This window comes from Aedes albopictus, chromosome 1 (genome assembly GCF_035046485.1).
Source record: "Aedes albopictus strain Foshan chromosome 1, AalbF5, whole genome shotgun sequence".
Lineage (NCBI taxonomy): Eukaryota > Metazoa > Arthropoda > Insecta > Diptera > Culicidae > Aedes > Aedes albopictus.
Window position 1 is genome coordinate 193,099,933 of NC_085136.1, and position 17,548 is coordinate 193,117,480.

Sequence of the window (17,548 nt, forward strand, 5' to 3'; positions counted from 1 at the left end):
ATTGAGATAATCAGTCTTTATGGTCCGTCCCGAAAGGGATATACAGTGTCGGACAAAACAATAAAACCACCACCCATTTTTCATACAAAATGGCCAAGTTTGACGATGTGATACTCAGATTCTAGTGAACCTATGTGGCTGAAATTTTGACAGTCGCCATGGAGTCACATGAATTTTGATTTGTATTTAATTGATTGAACTCTGTTGACTATATCAAAAGTTGTGGATATACGAAACGACAAAATAATAGGACCACTTTCAGATTGCCAGTACCAAATGATATATGTGAGTATCTGATAGATAAACAAGTACTAAAATTAAGGATGCCATTTAAACTTGGGGACATTTTTATTGAATAGACCACAAATAACCATCATAAAAATTTGGTGTTAGATTTTTGCCGCACCGTATATGTGTAACTTTGGAAGCAGTGAAAAGAACTCAATCAATTTAATACAAATCAAAATTCCCATTATTTATTTTTGTATGAAGTAGGACCGGTGGTCTTATTGTTTTGTCCGACACTGTATATGAGTTGTATATGTAGAGAAGAGAGAGAGAAAGTAGATAGAAAGATACAAAGTAAGAGAAAAGGGACGGGCCAGGGATTGAACCCAGGCCTTCTGCATACGAATCAGAAGCGGTAGCCACTAGTCCACCATGCCCGTCTTAAAAAATGCAAAAAAAAAAAGTTTTGCCACATAAAATCCCATACAAATTTTAATCGCGATGCGCAATGTGTAGGCAAAACTGATCGCACTTCAATTGTGCACAGTCACTCAGGACCCGAAATGGAATAAAAAAAACCTTGATCTGAAAAAACGACCTCTATGACCCACGCTAATGAGTAGCATTCCATCCGCAATCGATAATTTTTGACAAGCAGTCAGAAAACAACCGATCCAACTAAGTAATTACCACACACGAGAATATCTCAACCGAAATTAATTGACGGAAAAGTCTAAAAACAACGATTGAGAGAACATCACTTGAAAAAATCAATACGAAAACAAACAAAAGTTTATTTTGGAGAATTCATGGTAGAGTACATGAAATAATAGTTCACTTTTATGATTCATTGGTCTGACTGCTGAACGTTGTCACTGCTTCCGTTGCATTTGGAAGAGCATTACTCTGATGGATCCGGCTGGCTATCAGGAGGATATTTACAACAGATCGATCGAGTGTGGAAGGATTGTTTCATCCGTTCTTTTTGTGCGATGATCCGCAAAAAGGCAGAGTCTAACCACAGCAGATGATGTGGTGTCGCATGCTTGCACATTGGAAGTGAATGGTGGTCAAACTATAATTGAATGGAAATAATTCACGTTTGGCATGAACAAAACATTTTATATGTGTTTGAGATTGCCAATGTATATTTTATTATTATTTACGAACATGCACGTTGTTCCAATTGTCCTTGTCCAGTAATATTCCCATTCCAAGAAATCTGCCTTGTTCTTTCACCAGTTATCGAGTTGGCTTAAGCATGTCAAAAGCTTGTTCGATCGTATAAACATAAAATAAACAAATTTGCGTAATAAAATGAGGATGTGTTTTAATTGTATCCCCGTTATTGATATGGTGAAACTTAATGCTTTAGACACATTCCACGCGTTACGTTTTGCACGCGAATCAAACTATTGCTTCCAAATATTGCTATGTTGTTAAATACATGCTAACCAGCATATCGAACGATCAGATTTGAATAGCAGATTCATTTTATGCTTTCTAATTGAGAATTGGACCTTTGTACTTCGGAAGGAATTAAGAAACACAGCGTAACGGGACACCATCGCAAAAAATGACAAATTTTGATCAAACGACAAGAAATTTGCTACTTTCTCGAAACATTTTCCAAAGTATCAAGTACTATTACAATAATATAAGGAATAATCTTCATTTTGGTGCAAAAATAATCAAAATCGACAGCTGTAGCACTAAAATATCGTTCAATGAAGTTCAATAACCGCGGTGTAGAAGTGCGTGGAATGTGTCTTTAAAACAAGTAAGACCACGGTGTTCATCAGTCAAATCAATAGTTTTGCCTTCGGGGTGCTATTGATCAGTAAATAACATACAAAGACGTGCTGAAACTATGCATTCCACTTGCATTAACCACCCTAGAAAGCGAAAAACTACGTAAAACTACGTAAAGAAATCGAAGGATCACTAACAAATGCCCAGGACCTTCGGTAATCCACAATAGATGAGCAATAGAAGCAGTGGTCATCAGTTCTTTAACTTAGTTGGGAACATTGGTTCTCAATTGCCATCAACCATTCTGTCGTTGGGAATCATCGATCAACTTGATTCCAGTTACGAGTTTGGCGGTTCCAGCCCACATGCGACGACACCTCCAGATAAGTGTCGTTTTACCAATTTGCAATTATCGTAATGTATGAAGTGTAATGTCTTGTGATGTTTGCAGATATGCACCGAACCGAGGACGTTGGCTAGTCTGGAACTGCCACTCACCCATGGAAGTCATCATACCGTACTCCAGAATTACTTCCCAACTCATTGCATTGTGATCTTCAAGGCCATGCCTACAAGAAGATGAACAATAAACGATCCTTTGCCACCCTTATCAGCAGCAGAACGGATGAGAAGCGAACGCCATCAGCAACGAAGAGATTTGAAGCAGGGTAATCGAGGGTTCATCATTCAGTAAGCTTGTGATTCAAACTAGTAAGACACAGATTTCCTGTGAGATTCCGTAATGTAGAGACATATGTGACCAGTGATTCACATTTCGTTGAAAGCCTCCAGTTAGTAGGCTTCCGCTTTTCAAGGGGGCGGTATGTACTATTTTTATGCTTAAACTACGTCTCGTAATAAGAATGACCCACTGTAGGAAGTTGGTAGCATCAAAGGAACGTAGAAAACAATGAATAAACAGAGAACTGCATCAAATACGTACTGCTACAATTATATCGACAATTGTTATGAAGTCGCTATCAACAATCTACAGAGAGGCTTTTCTATTCCGAATTAGCGTGAACAGCGACCATTTGAAATGTGAGAACTTTCGAGCAATCAGTATCAAAACAAATAAGTTCGTGGGAAGTTTTTACGCCGATTTCATTGACAGTCGCTCTGCAAAGGTCCAGATCTTCACCGTACGGCAAATCCTCCAGCAATGCCGTACAACGCATCACCTATTCATGGAATTAAAGGCGGCATACGGCAGTATCGACCGCATAGAACTCTGGAAAATCATGGAAGAAAATGGCTTTCCTGAGAAGCTGATCAGACTACCCGGAGCATCGATGGACGGTGTGCAAAACTGCGTAAGGATTTCGGATAAACTGTCTAGCTCATTCAAATCTCGCCGGGGACTGCGAAAAGGTGACGGACTCTCAAGCATACTCTTCAACAGCGCCATGGGGGGATAATCTACTCAACGGACATCTGAACAGGAAGTGTGGGGTTAAGGACCGTCTTCTATAACAAAAGTAGAAGCCAGGATTACATTCTCCTCGACCGGAAGGCCGCCAAAGCCTTCGTCTCTCCGGAAAAACCAAGAAGGTTTTGCATCAAAGAGGGGCTAGTGCACATCGCTTTCTCAAGATTAGCTGCGTAGCTTGTAGCAGAGTTAACCATCACGCCCGCGCGCAACTGTTTTGCAGACATAAAAAACTGATACTTGCGTGCAACACGATTTGATCTGCTGAAGGTTCAGGCCCTATCAGCTAACACCAGAAGATGCAGCTGACAGTGGGGCTTCCACATGCCCTTACCGGGGACCCTTTTCCAACCGCTTGGATGTTTGGATCCAACCCAACAGACCGACGCCACCACGATGTTCTCCTTGCGGCCACTCAATCGCTGTAAGGGTCTATTTCGAACGCAAGGCACCGATATGATCTACGTAGCCCACCCCAAACCCTTTGGACCACCTTTGTAGCTCCAAGACGATGTAGGTGATAGCCGTTGAAACGGCATTCCGGAACGCGCATGCCTGAAACGATAAAGCAAACATGACCTGAAAGCACCTGAGTCAGGGGGAATGTTACTTTCCTATGGCGCCTGTTAACCCAAGTATCATCTTTCCCCGGGATCAACCTGTGTGTTCACCTTCCATTGGAACTGTCCCACGCGCGCTGCCATTGGACCATCAGGCAGTGCATATGTCTCTTGTGGCGCGCATTTCGAAGCACTCTATGGCATCACCGATAAGGATAACGATTGGTACCATACCAGTGATGACGCAATGTCAACGGTTCGCGGCACAACGCCGCGCAAATGTCCGTCAATGACCGGGAGCATAAAGCAACGAGAGCACACACAGCCTATCGCGCACAAATGGTGCAAAATAACCGCCGCTAGTGATCATAGCTAATGTGCACCATTCAAGATTTTAATGTTGTTACGGTCCAAAAGAAGCCCATTTCTCTAGAATATTTCAACTTGAACAAAAACATATTCCGATTTTCATTCAATCAACATCTGCCTTATTTATTACCTGAAACATCTTCCCAGTCTATTATTGTCTATCTAAGCAGATGTCAGCAGGTATTGCAGAGCAGAGCCATAAAACGGCAAAATCCGTGGTATAATGGTGGCATCATAACTTCTAATAAAACAACGTCCTAACATGGAAACCGATGTCAAAGCTTACACCCCCTATTGGGATCATAAAAAGTCACCATAAAATCGTAAAACAATTCACTAAATCATTATCAGATTGACAGCCGAGTCAGCCGCAGAACAACAGACAGACAGTACTCTTGGCGAACAGTATGTGACATTTGGTTACCGTTCGAGGTCGGCACTGATTGTGTTTACGTCGTACGATTATTTTCACTCCATTAAAAACCCATTAATCACAGCCGGAAGAGCCGGAAACGAGAAGGGGGGACTTTTCGCGCAGAAGGAAACGACGTCTCCAGAGTGATGGTGTCCTTCGATGGTTCAGCAGTTTGCGACCTGCCATCAGGCGTGGGGAGTGTCAGATCTATTTACTATTAAACAGCTGCAGGGCAGACATCACACATGTCGGGAAAAGTTCTTAGTTCGCCGCTGAAGGGTAATAATGCGAGACGGAGTGTCGTTATCTCCATCTCTTCAGTCGAACACTGCCGGGTGGTCCGTCAGCTTCATGACAATCATCGAGGTACATACAATCAATGTTGCTGAACACTGATGAAACATGCGAAGGGCGATGAATATTGCTTCGCCATGTACATGTGAACTGCGAGTGAACAGGTTTGCCAATGCTTGAGCTTTGTTCGTCATCAACAAAGCGTCGTCGTCGCTCGTTACGACTGAAAAAAAAAAACTTCATCGCCCGAAGACATGATTGCTTCGATGCATCATGCGTGCTCTTCGCGAAGATCAGAAAACCATTCGCACGAGCAGCTTCGTGAACGGCACCCGCTGCACGGCATTCTAGCTAACATGGTACCCTGGTACCTGCTAAATAAAAATGGTCATATTTTTGCCATTTTATCGCCAATTCTAGCAATCTTGGGCTAATTCGATTCAAAAAATCACCTTCTACTGAGTGGGGGGGCCGGAGCGGTCACCGAGGATTGCAGAAAATCCGGATGTCGGCGTAGAATTTTAATGCCTGATGCCAGGTCTTTCCCAACCAGATTAGCCGCTACGCAACTGTCAAAATGCACTCGCAACGAAGAGGACGATTGAAGGAGTGAGCACCATGAACGAATGGAAGTCGCATGTGGTCTGCACAAATGATCAACTTACTTCCTCGTTCACTGCTCCCATTGACTTGCTAGAGTGTTCTTCGCGAAGCATAAATGAAAAAACGAATGCTTGTGAACAATGGATCGCGAAGATGCAAAAATGAATGCTCGCGAGGAAGATCCAACGCAACATTGCATACAATTCCACAAATGAGAAACGAATTTTAGATATACATATAGCAGTTGATCAATTAGCTTGATGTCAAGGTATGTCGGGTTTAATTGAAATGCAATATACACATTTACCCGTAAGCTCATAGCTTTGGTGGGGTTCTTGTCCTGTGGCTAAACTCATAGGACTCTTGCTCGAGTGATAGCTATTAGCCTGGTACCCGGTTTATATGGGAAAATACAAAAAATGAAATAAAAAACTCTAACTCCTGTATACTTTTTGAGTTCCACTTTGGTCCCATATCAACTGTGCAGAATTTCAGATCGAACGGAGAAACTATATTTTAGCGCCCGCCATTCTTAGTTTTTCATACGATTTACTATGCGGAAATTTTACTTCTGCAAAGAAAAATCGCTAGGAGTCACCCCTAGATCCCTAAAAATAAGTCGATGAATGATTTCTGTAGAAAACTTCACGAGGAATCAGACCTTCGAAGACCGCAAACCGATGCGACGTCCGTGGAAAAAGTTATTAAGCCTCACCCGATCGCTAAAATGACGAGATTTTATTATTTATTGTTATTCCTTACATGTTAAACAGCGTTGGCATCTTATTCGGTTTTCAGTCAATAACTTTTTCCACATGCCTTAGATCGCTTCGCAGTCTTCGGAGGGTTGGTTCCTAGTAAAATTTCCAATAGAAATCATTCGTCGATTTGTTTTTAGGGGTTAAGGGGCAGCCTGTGGCATTTTTTCTTTGAAAAAGTGATTTTCCCCATAGTAAATGAAAACTTAAAATGGCTGCCGCTAAAATATAGTTTCTCCGATCGAGCTGAAAATTTGGACAGCTGATATTGGACCAAAATGGATCTCAAAAAGTGTACAGGAGTAAAATGTCTTTTGGTGTCCCACGCTAATAGCTATTTCAATGAACTCACCTTTACAGCATTTACGCCTCTAACGATTTATCACGAAACGGCTGTTCTGTAGACATATAGGGTATGTGTTCCATCATTAATCTCACGGTCCCATATTCATCCTATTCGAAAACAAGCGATTACGGCACCGATTGAGTCCGTTCTTTTTGTTTTCATGGGTGCTCACTTCTAACAAAAAATACAAAAATTAGAAACAAAACAAACAGCGCTTGAATCCTTTGTTTTTCGTAGGATGAAAATGGGAGCCACATGCTTAAGAAGGGAACCAATACCCTAGTTAAATTATTATTTTGATCTCATGATATCATATTTTTTTTCTGTTTTTTAATGTTGAGTTTTGGCATATTGCATACATCTTATGGAAAATAAACCAATATTGTCGTCCTGGTTGAAACCCGAAGATTCCCCACACCCGACAATCGAATTTTCTCAAAATCCATACGTGAAACCTAACGTCGGACGTAGTGCGCTGGACAGCGGACCTGGCCCTCTATCCAGCGCACTGTGCCCGACGTACGTCCGACACACGGTTTAGGAGAAAACCCGATTTTCGCGTGTCAAAAATTCCGATTTTCAACTGCACGAACAATATCTTTCTACGCACTTCGATATTTCATTTTCACTGATTGTTGCGGGAGCGAATAGTTCTTTCTGAATTCTTTTTAGCAGATCTCAAACTCCAGTTATTGGGTGAGAAGCAGCTTTTAGCTGAAATGTTTATTTTAATAACTAGGAATTCTCTAGGACATATACAGTGTCGGACAAAACAATAAGACCACCGGTCCTATTTCATACAAAATGCCCAAGTTTCACGATATGGTACTCGGTTTCTAGTAAACCGATTTGGCTGAAATTTTGAAAACTGACTTCGATTTACGGGATTTTTGATTTGTAATAAATTGATTGAGTCCTGTTCACTACTTCAAAAGTTACATATATACGGTGCGACAAAACTCTGACACCAAATTTTCATCATGGATATTTGTGGTCAATTAAATAAAAATGTCCCCAAGTTTGAATGGCATCCTTAAATTTAGTACTTGTTCATCGATAATCAAGTATCAGATACTCTCATATATCCTTTGATAATGGCAATCTGGAAGTGGTCCTATTATTATGTCGTTTCGTATATCTGTAACTTTTGATGTAGTGAGCAAATCTCACTCAATTAAATACAAATCAAAATTCACGTAGCTCCAGGGCGCCTGTCAAAATTTCAGCCAAATCGGTTCACTAGAAACCGAGCACCACATCGTCAAACTTGGCCATTTTGTATGAAAAATGGCTGGTGGTCTTATTGTTTTGTCCGACACTGTAATTTAAATTGAAGTAGGGTGACAATGGGTATTATCGGCAGGTTTGTTCTCTTCGTCATGGGGGGTTTTTGTCAGCCAAATTGCCTGAAACTTGGCCGTATAATTCAGCTTAGTTGGGAAGGATTTCCCGAATAAAACGATATCATACATCAATTGTACAATGTATGCTTTTCCTATTATTCATGTTATCATAAACTGGATTATAAATCGATGATACAACATATCATATTGGTGATAGCAGTTATCATTTTGAGAATTTCAATGATAGACCGAATGGGTTGTTAAGTATCGTTACCATTCAAAAACGCTAAATTTCTCGAACAAAAATTTTATGCGATCGTACATGTTATAATCACTTTATCATCAACTCAATGATTCGGTGAATAATAAAAACAAAAACGGAAATATTTCACCAAATCTGTTTTACCGATCGAAAAAAAAAGCACACCCCTGCGGGCACTTCTCGGACACTGTCAAGTTTTTCTACGATTGTGTGAATCGTTGTTTACATCCCCGACGTTTTTTATTGTTTTGTCCGGGAATCGAACTGTGTAAGATGACCATTGCTAACTTTGCGCGGTACTTACGCAGTACGCCAAATGGAATCGGTGTTCGCGGTAGGTTGAAACTCGGTGATGTTGTGAAGGTGAAATAGCAGTTGGTGAAAATCATCGGCTTCGGGGAGCTGTGATACAAGAATTTTGCGTGAAAAGGAACATTTCAACTATCCACTTCAGCATGCTATGATGCTATTGCAAACAGTAAGGTAAGCTTTCACCTGATTTCACAAAAAATTCAAGTGCTTTGCAATGCAAGGGAACGACAGCTGCTGACATGAAAACAGCCTTTTAGTGTGGTAGTTTTTGGTGACAAAGTGTTTCTCGCATTAGCAAAATAGTGCATTCACTGATGTGTTATTTTTGATGCTCAGAAGTACTTAAAGGTGTGTGATTTTATCACTGATGACAAAACAGTAACACATACTATAGTAATTCAATGCCATTGCAATGCTTTTACTTAAAATAAGTGCACAAAACTTGACAACTTACCAGAACGATATTATTAGAAATGATTCATGTATTATTGATAGTATCGTTATCATAAGTGTTATGATACCCAAATAATATTCAATAATGTCAATTTTTCAATTTTTATCATCAAATCATAAAACTATTACTAGTGTTGTAGTAATCATTCCACGAATGGACGTCTTATGATATGAGCGATAGCACGAATTGTAAATTTCTATGCGGGTTGAGACCGAATCTGAGTTCAATAGGTTTCGAAAAACCCCCTAAGACGAAGAGAACAAAACGGCCGAGAATAGGTAATTTCCCCTACTTACAAAATTCAGAGCTTATTTTAACTTATTTGTGCTCGTCTTGTGTACTCGTTCTGCAACCTTTAGGATCCGTCCGTTCACTCGGAAGAATCTCACTTAACAATGACAATTTCGCTATTGTCCCAAATCTCATTTTGCCTGTCATCATTTCTCTTTTTCTGTGACGTGAAAGAGCAGTGCTGGCAGCAACACTGATTATGATATTAATTTGAACTTTATTAAATAATTTTATTTCTCAACTGAAGTGGAACTATACCAGGTGAATCTCGAAAGGCTGGAACCTTCCTATTGTTGACATCAAGTTGATTAAATCGATTCGACTTAAGTACTATTTCATACAACATATACTAACATACACATATATTTACTTTAGAAGAATCAAACACCGATTTTCCTTTGGTATTGACGAATTTCGCCCCAAATCGTATTCGGAGTTGGCAGCACCCTCTCAGATTACAATGAAACTTTCTGGGTATGTACACCAAGACTAGATAAGCCACTTTGCATACTTAGTTTCTTCAAAATTTATCTGGACTGACTTTTGAAAAGGGCTAAACTTTTTTTATGGATTTTTTAAAAATGTTTTTAATCAAAAAATGACTACTCCTACAAAAAAGTGTTGTATGGGTGATTATCACAAAATAAGTCAAATTTTAAGAAAAAAATACTGAAAAAAATTCAAAATGAGCCCTACACTGAAAAAAATCATTTCTAAAAATTCAAAGTTGATTTAAAAAAAAAACACCATTTTTGATTTTGATGAAATTTTGTCTCAAGACAGGTAATTATGTTCCCTACCAACCGTCCATGCATCACAAGATGGGCACTTTTAAGGAAAAAAAGTTTTTCTAGCAAAAACTTTTTCATGTCCAAATTATTATTTTTTCAGTGTCTTTTTTTAAAAACAAACTAAACCAGTGAAGGTTATCTAATAATCTCAAAATGCAATGAAACTTATTGTGTCATATGCGACAATGCAATGCACCCATATTCACGCAGCAGCACTTTAGAAGTACGAAACAATATACAATTAGAACACGCATTTCATACGTGCTGCTGTAATTTCTACCCAAACGTTTCTACCCCATGTTCTTACCTAATATTAGGTAAGGCTATTTATTAGATTCGAACTACCTAATCGAAAAAAAAACAAATCAAGAGTACCTAAAGCAAATATGAACAAAACAAGAAAATGAATCGGTATCATTCAACGTGTTACTTCTCTTTGGTTATTAAAGGCAGTTCTGAAAAGTAATGGATCAATCGTATAAATCAAAATTCAACAAATTCAAGTGCAGTGCAAAAATAAACAATCCAAAGTGCAACCGTCATAATCTACGGGGCATGTCATTAAGATTGATAGATAAAATTCATTCCATGGGATATACACATGAAATCGACGAATCGATGAGTATTTGTGAGTCATGTCGTGGATTGATAAGTCACAACAGAAGCCCGAATACGAAAAAACGCCGATCGGATGGAAACGACGAAACTATGCAACCATCATTTAGTCGGCAGCAACATCATGATGTTCCAGAACCAGAACCGTCAACGAGTGGTCAACAAATCGAACATGAGCTGGGTAAGTAAGCCTTCAACGTGTTAGCTTCTTTTATATAACTCATTTTGAAGCTCGTTGCAAAACTACATTTTTCAGTATTCTTCGTATTTATCCAACCCGGCAAGCCTCGTTGGATAAATGTACTACTTGTGCGAAAAAAAATCGTTTTTGCAACTCGTTGCATAAATAACTATCATTCATAACTGCATTCATTATTATATTGTTAACCTTAACTTTTATCTTACAGATATGGTACCATCTATTCCATCATTGGAGTCAATTCCGTCAACAGATCAACTACAGGGTCCCCATAATATTGAGAAGTTTAATACCATTGCTGAAACATTGAGTTTATCGCCAATCTCATCTAGAAACATGAGAAGTATGGAATATCGCATAAACAAATCATTGCAGATTACGAAAGCAGTTCGAAAAAATATCTTCGGAATAGATTCAACGGATGTTGGCAAAGTGGAGGCGTATGACGAGAGAATTATGCAGTTAAAGGATAAGTTCAATCACCCTACAACTGACAGAAGCAAACAGATTAAAATACTATCTGTACTTCCTAAGTCTTGGTCGGTAAATAAAATCACAAGAGAGTTTAACGCACCAATGTATATGGCGAGGCAGGTGAAGGATCTTGTTTATGAACAGGGTATTCTTTGTACCACCGAAAAAAGAAGGGGGCATGGAATTGATGACGATACAAAACAAATAGTAAGAGAATTTTTTGATGATAATGATATCAGCAGGCCAATGCCAGGAACACATGATTTTGTTTCTGAGGTTCGAAATGGAAAAAAACAACAAGTTCAATAACGACTTTTGATGATGTCGCTCAAAGAGGCTTATATGATTTTTGTAGATATGTACAAAACTGTGAATATTGGTTTCACAGTATTTACACAGTTGCGACCAAAGCATTGTATTTTACTTGATTCTACTGGTATACATAATGTATGCATATGTACTACCCAAGAAACAATTATTCATTTGAGAAATGTTTCTTAAAGCAGTGTTATTAAAACATAAGTTTTATTATATTTGGTTTAGTTCAAATTAAACCGTTGTTAAATTCTTGTTAGCCCAGAAATGGAGAATCTGTTCAACATCAGCCGTTCTATAAGCGTTGTAAATGTAATGTTTATTCAATGATCGTTGCTTCATTATACGGCTGTTGTTCAACGTTCAACCCGTTTGCTATTTACAAATATATCAGCAACCTTTCTTCAACGTTTATTAACCAAGTTGTACGATGTATTTTTGTATAATCGTCTGATAAAGGTTTTTGAAACATTTAAAGCAAACTTGCAGCCTCGTTCATTATAACAAGCTTTCTACGACAATGATTCCACCACAATACAATCAAAATTTGGCAGCAATTTCAATTTTTATATTTTATTGAACAAATGCTGTAAAAAAGTTACTTAAACGTTTCTTCAATATCGCTCTATAAATACAGTACTGGCCAAAATTATAGGCAGTGATGATGATACGATGCATAGTTCGATATACCTTTCTTCGGGTTAGCTTAACTCAAATGCCATTATTCGAAAATAAGTGTTTATTGATCACGAAATAAAATTGCATTGTTTCAAACATCAAGCAAAACTTAACGAAGGAGAAAGAATTCAAATCTTGAATTTGGTCGAAAATTGTCTGGCCAAAATTATAGGCACTTTATCGACCTTCCTAAGAAAGTTTGATGTTCTATCTCAGACATTAGTAATAACATCACCAGGATCCTTCAATATTCTGTTTAGCAGAGGTGTTAGTATTGTTTAGAATCGAGATCATTGGTTTGTAAGTTTGATTTTGGGTGTATTTTATCAAATGTCAATGATAGCTATCTCGAGATACTTGTGATTTCTAGTTTTTAATTTTGCAGTTAATAATAAATGTCCTCCATACGTTTCCAAAAGGTTTTAAGTGTAGGTTAGTGGGCAGGCCATCCAGAATATGAACTCCCAGGTATTGTAATGGGTAAGTTTTGTTGTATGGCATTGAAATTGATTAATTTTGAATTGTGTAATGAAGCGTTGGCTTGTTCAAAATACCTGTAACCATCATTACGACTAAAGTTCTTATTGAGATATTTCTCGTGGACATTGGAAATGTTTCTGATATACCTAATGGAATTCAATCTATCTTTCTATGAAACCGGCAGTCCAGTTTCTATTGAAGAAATGCAGTCTCACACACTTTTAGTATCCAGTCCCACTTTCCGTTATTAGTTATACAGCTACTCAAAAAAGCGGTTTTCAGTCTAAGACAACAAGTAAATTAAGAACGCCTCGAAGGGTGCCAAAAACATGCCCATTGGAGCCAAATACAACGGTACCATGCTGTATTCAGTGATTTTATCCTTTTTGAAGAAATTTATTGGAATATGCGGTGTCTGTAAGCTGGAGAGTAGAATAACGCAATATGCTATTCAGCATCCAAACACGACTGCAAGGGGCTGGGGTAGTAACAGTTTGTGGGGATGATTTTTTTTCAAAGATATTGATCCCCTGATATCATCTGGGGGTATGCTGAATGCCAAACAATATATCAAAACTATATATGTTGTCTAGGATAAACACTTTGATGAGAACTTCAGTTATAATGATGATAACTGGTATTTCCATGAAGAGAATGCTTCATATCACAAGGTGAAAGATCAATTGATTGGTTTCAAAGCCATGGAATTTCTGTCCTAGCTTGATCGTCAACTAGCCTAGACAACAATCGTATTGAGAACACTCGAAGTATATTGATCAGCAGTTGTAAAACTATCAAACTTAAAATCGCCAGGTATTCTTTGTAGCTTTCATGGATATTTGTTCAAAATTCACCAAACGCCAATGGCATAAACTTATGATCCCGATTCCAAACCGTGCTAAAAGAATATTTTAGGCTCGTGAAAGTATTATAACTTCGATGATAAAAAGTTTCTGAGATAGGACATCATACCTTCTTTAGTAGGTCAACATAGTGCCTATAATTTTGGCCAGACAGTTTTTGACCAATTTCAAGATTTTAATTAGTTTTTCTATGTTGATAATCGTTTGGAGTAAAAAACGTTGCATTGTTAATATGTAGTCAATAGACAATAATACTAAAATAATTGCATTTGAATAAAGCTATCTCAAAGGAAGATTTATCAACCTAAACATAGTATCATGAGCATTGCCTATAATTTTGGCCAGTACTGTAAATAAGCAAAAAGATGTTTCATTTTACATATTTCTCATATGAATATTTTGAAACAACTTTTTAAGGCTAGATTACCTACATTAATCACAGTTTTATGATAGAACTCACATCATTGACAAGACTCGAACTCGGGACCTTTTGCTTCACTGTTGTCTGCATCTGCTCTTCTCCAATCAGGATTGCATGAATCGGAAAAAAAAATCGGTATTTAAACATTGAATCGAATACGTTGCCGTCCATACGTTGCTTAAACATCGCTTAAGTTTTGTTATTCGACTAGTTGTCGACATGAACATTGATGCTGATTAATGATTGATTAATCATATCCGCTACGTTTATTCATTTAAATAAACTTTTCTGTAAGCTATGTTTATCAGCAGCGCTACTGGAGCCTATTAGTCTGTGAAGTCAGTTCGCTATGGTGCGATGTTAGTTAGGAAAATTGGTGATCATTCAAACATATTTTTCATTTCTCATGCCCAAAAAAGTGAGTTGTGTTTAGTTTTCGGAACATTCATTTCGTGTACGAAAGAAAAATGTGTCACGCTGCTGTTGATCTCCTGACAAAAGTGGATCCTGAACCCGGTCAAGATAGAAATAAGGCTCGATCTGTGTCATGATGAAGGAACCAGGGGGGAAAACTTCTAGACGCTGCTTGTTAGAGGAGCCAGTTGCCGTTTTCAAGCTCGGTGGATTTGCAGCCGTTGATCAGTGTAGTGTTAAAGGTAATTCGTGATATTTTTTGAAGTGTGATACAATTATTTAGAGCTGCTGCAAGGCTCCTGTTTGATGTAGAAAAATTTGCAACTGTGTTTACAAATGTAAACATGGCGAACAATGGCGATTAAGAGCACTGCTAATCAGCAGCTGAACAGAACGAATAAGCTACTCTTGTCAACCTATTTTAAGCTAGTTGTTCCACTATGAATTATATATGGAATAATGACATCTAATACGTCGGAAACAGCTTGTCTTCGTACATTATTAGAACATTATTAGGCTATAGATGGAAATTTCTAAACAACATTTCTTAAACTTCTGTTCGATCAGTTGTTCAATTTACATAAATATGATGAACAGGAGTGATATTTAAACTGTTTGAAATATTTATTCGACTCTTTTTTCAACACATACCCTTATTCAACTGTCGGCGCTTTCGAACGCTTGTTAAGCTGGCATGCTTATTAATGATTTCGAATTGTTACTTGGGTATTCATGAAAATGTAAATTTAATGTTCAACAGTATAAGAATTGTGTCACAAGATGAAATAATACAAAAAATGCTTTGCGATATTTCCACCAGAACAGATAATTGCTTTTTCCGTGTTTGTGAAAAGTGTGCTTGTAATGAACACATTGAAGAGGAACTTACATTGATATTAGAATCAAATGACAACGAAGAGATTATATTTCAGCAGTGGTTGAATACTGATCACTGTAATTTAGAAACGATTATTAAACCTGTTGATGAATTTGTTCCGTATCTTGTTGCAAAAATTGACAAACTTATAACACACGACTTTATTCATAAACAACAATCATCATTTCTCAGAAATAAAAAAGATACATTAAAGGATGATGAAATTCTTGCGATTTGTGATTTCTCTGAAAACTATTCATTCATAATTCAAAACGCTGCTCAAGGATATCATTGGAACAACTCGCAAGCAACAATACACCCATTTGAAATTTACTATATGAAAGATAATAAACTTGTAAATGTTAGCTTCATTATCATATCGGAAGTAATGGCTCACGATACAGTTGCGGTCCAGTTGTTCATCTAAAAAATGATAGATTTTATGAAACAATTAACGAACTTTTCTAAAATTTATTTTATGTCTGATGGGGCAGCATCACAATACAAAAATAAGAAGAACTTTGCTAGTCTATGTAGATTCCAGTCAAAGCATGCATTAAGAGCAGAATGGCATTTTTTTTTGCAACGTCCCACGGTAAAGGTCCATGTGATGCTATTGGTGGCACTCTCAAGCGAATGGCAAAGAGAGCAAGTCTTGCTCGAGATTATGGAAATACCATAACAACTCCACGAGAGTTATATAACTGGGCAGTTGTACAGACAGATGAAAATATAACTAAATTAAATTTCTGTTACGTATCCACTGAACAGTACATTAACATGTCAGAAGATCTCGAAGAAATATATAATAACGCCAAAACAATACCAGGCACTCAGAAATTCCATAGTTTTTTTGCCTATTCCTGGCGACAAAGTAAAGGCAAACAGGTATTCTAATTCAGAAGATGAACCAAAAATATTTAGTATGATCGGAAAAAAATAGAAACATATATATATATATATATATATATATATATATATACATACATATATATATATAAATATATATATATATATATATATATATATATATATATATATATATATATATATATATATATATATATATATATATATATATATATATATATATATATATATATATATATATATATATATATATATATATATATATATATATATATATATATATATATATATATATATACAGGGTGTTTGGTTCCGGGTTTTGGATATTTTCAGGGCTGATAGGTCTTGATGAGAGATGAAAAAGTTCCCATGGAACATAGGGTCGGAAATCACTGCTAAGTGAGTTAATCACATTTTAAATTTTTAATTTTTGGTTATCTTTGAAGTCCTGTATCTACTAAACTATCAATCGTACAAACTTTCTCAGCGCACGAATTGAAAGCTAATAACTTCTACTTTCTTAGTCTCTTGGACGTTTACTTTGTAAAAATAGTTTTAAAGGCCTTAAATTGAAAAATAATGCAAAATTGGTCGAAAAAATCGACACTTTTTTGGACATTTTTGATGATTTACATATGAAAATAAAGCTTTTGTTAAAAAAGTTCTTCTACAAAACATGCACGAACTTGTTCCCTAAAAATGTTTCTTTGACACCAAAACTCTATCTTTTGTAGTTAAGCCAAAAAATGTTTTTGAAAATAACGTTCCAAATTGCATTAACTTCATGCCAAAACAATGGTCATCACCCTACCCGTCGTGCGTTCGTGTGCTGTTGCTCCACGGCATGAGGACGACTACTGCTGCTGGCTTGGCTGCTGGTGATGTCATCGCATACAGAAAACGAGCTCGCTCTTTGTCGCGTCACATCTCCGCCTGTGGAATCATTTGAGTCGGAGTTTGGATTTGCGCATACTAAGTGCGACGTGCAGTTAACTTGTTTTTCGACGGAGCGAAAGGAAAGCGCCGACGAAAGTGTATTTACAAGAGCAATCATTTAAATCCTTCGCACTCGTAGCTCTGCTGCGGTGCTGTTCAGATGGGGGGGTCTATGCGTGCGGCAATTTAGAGCATGCAC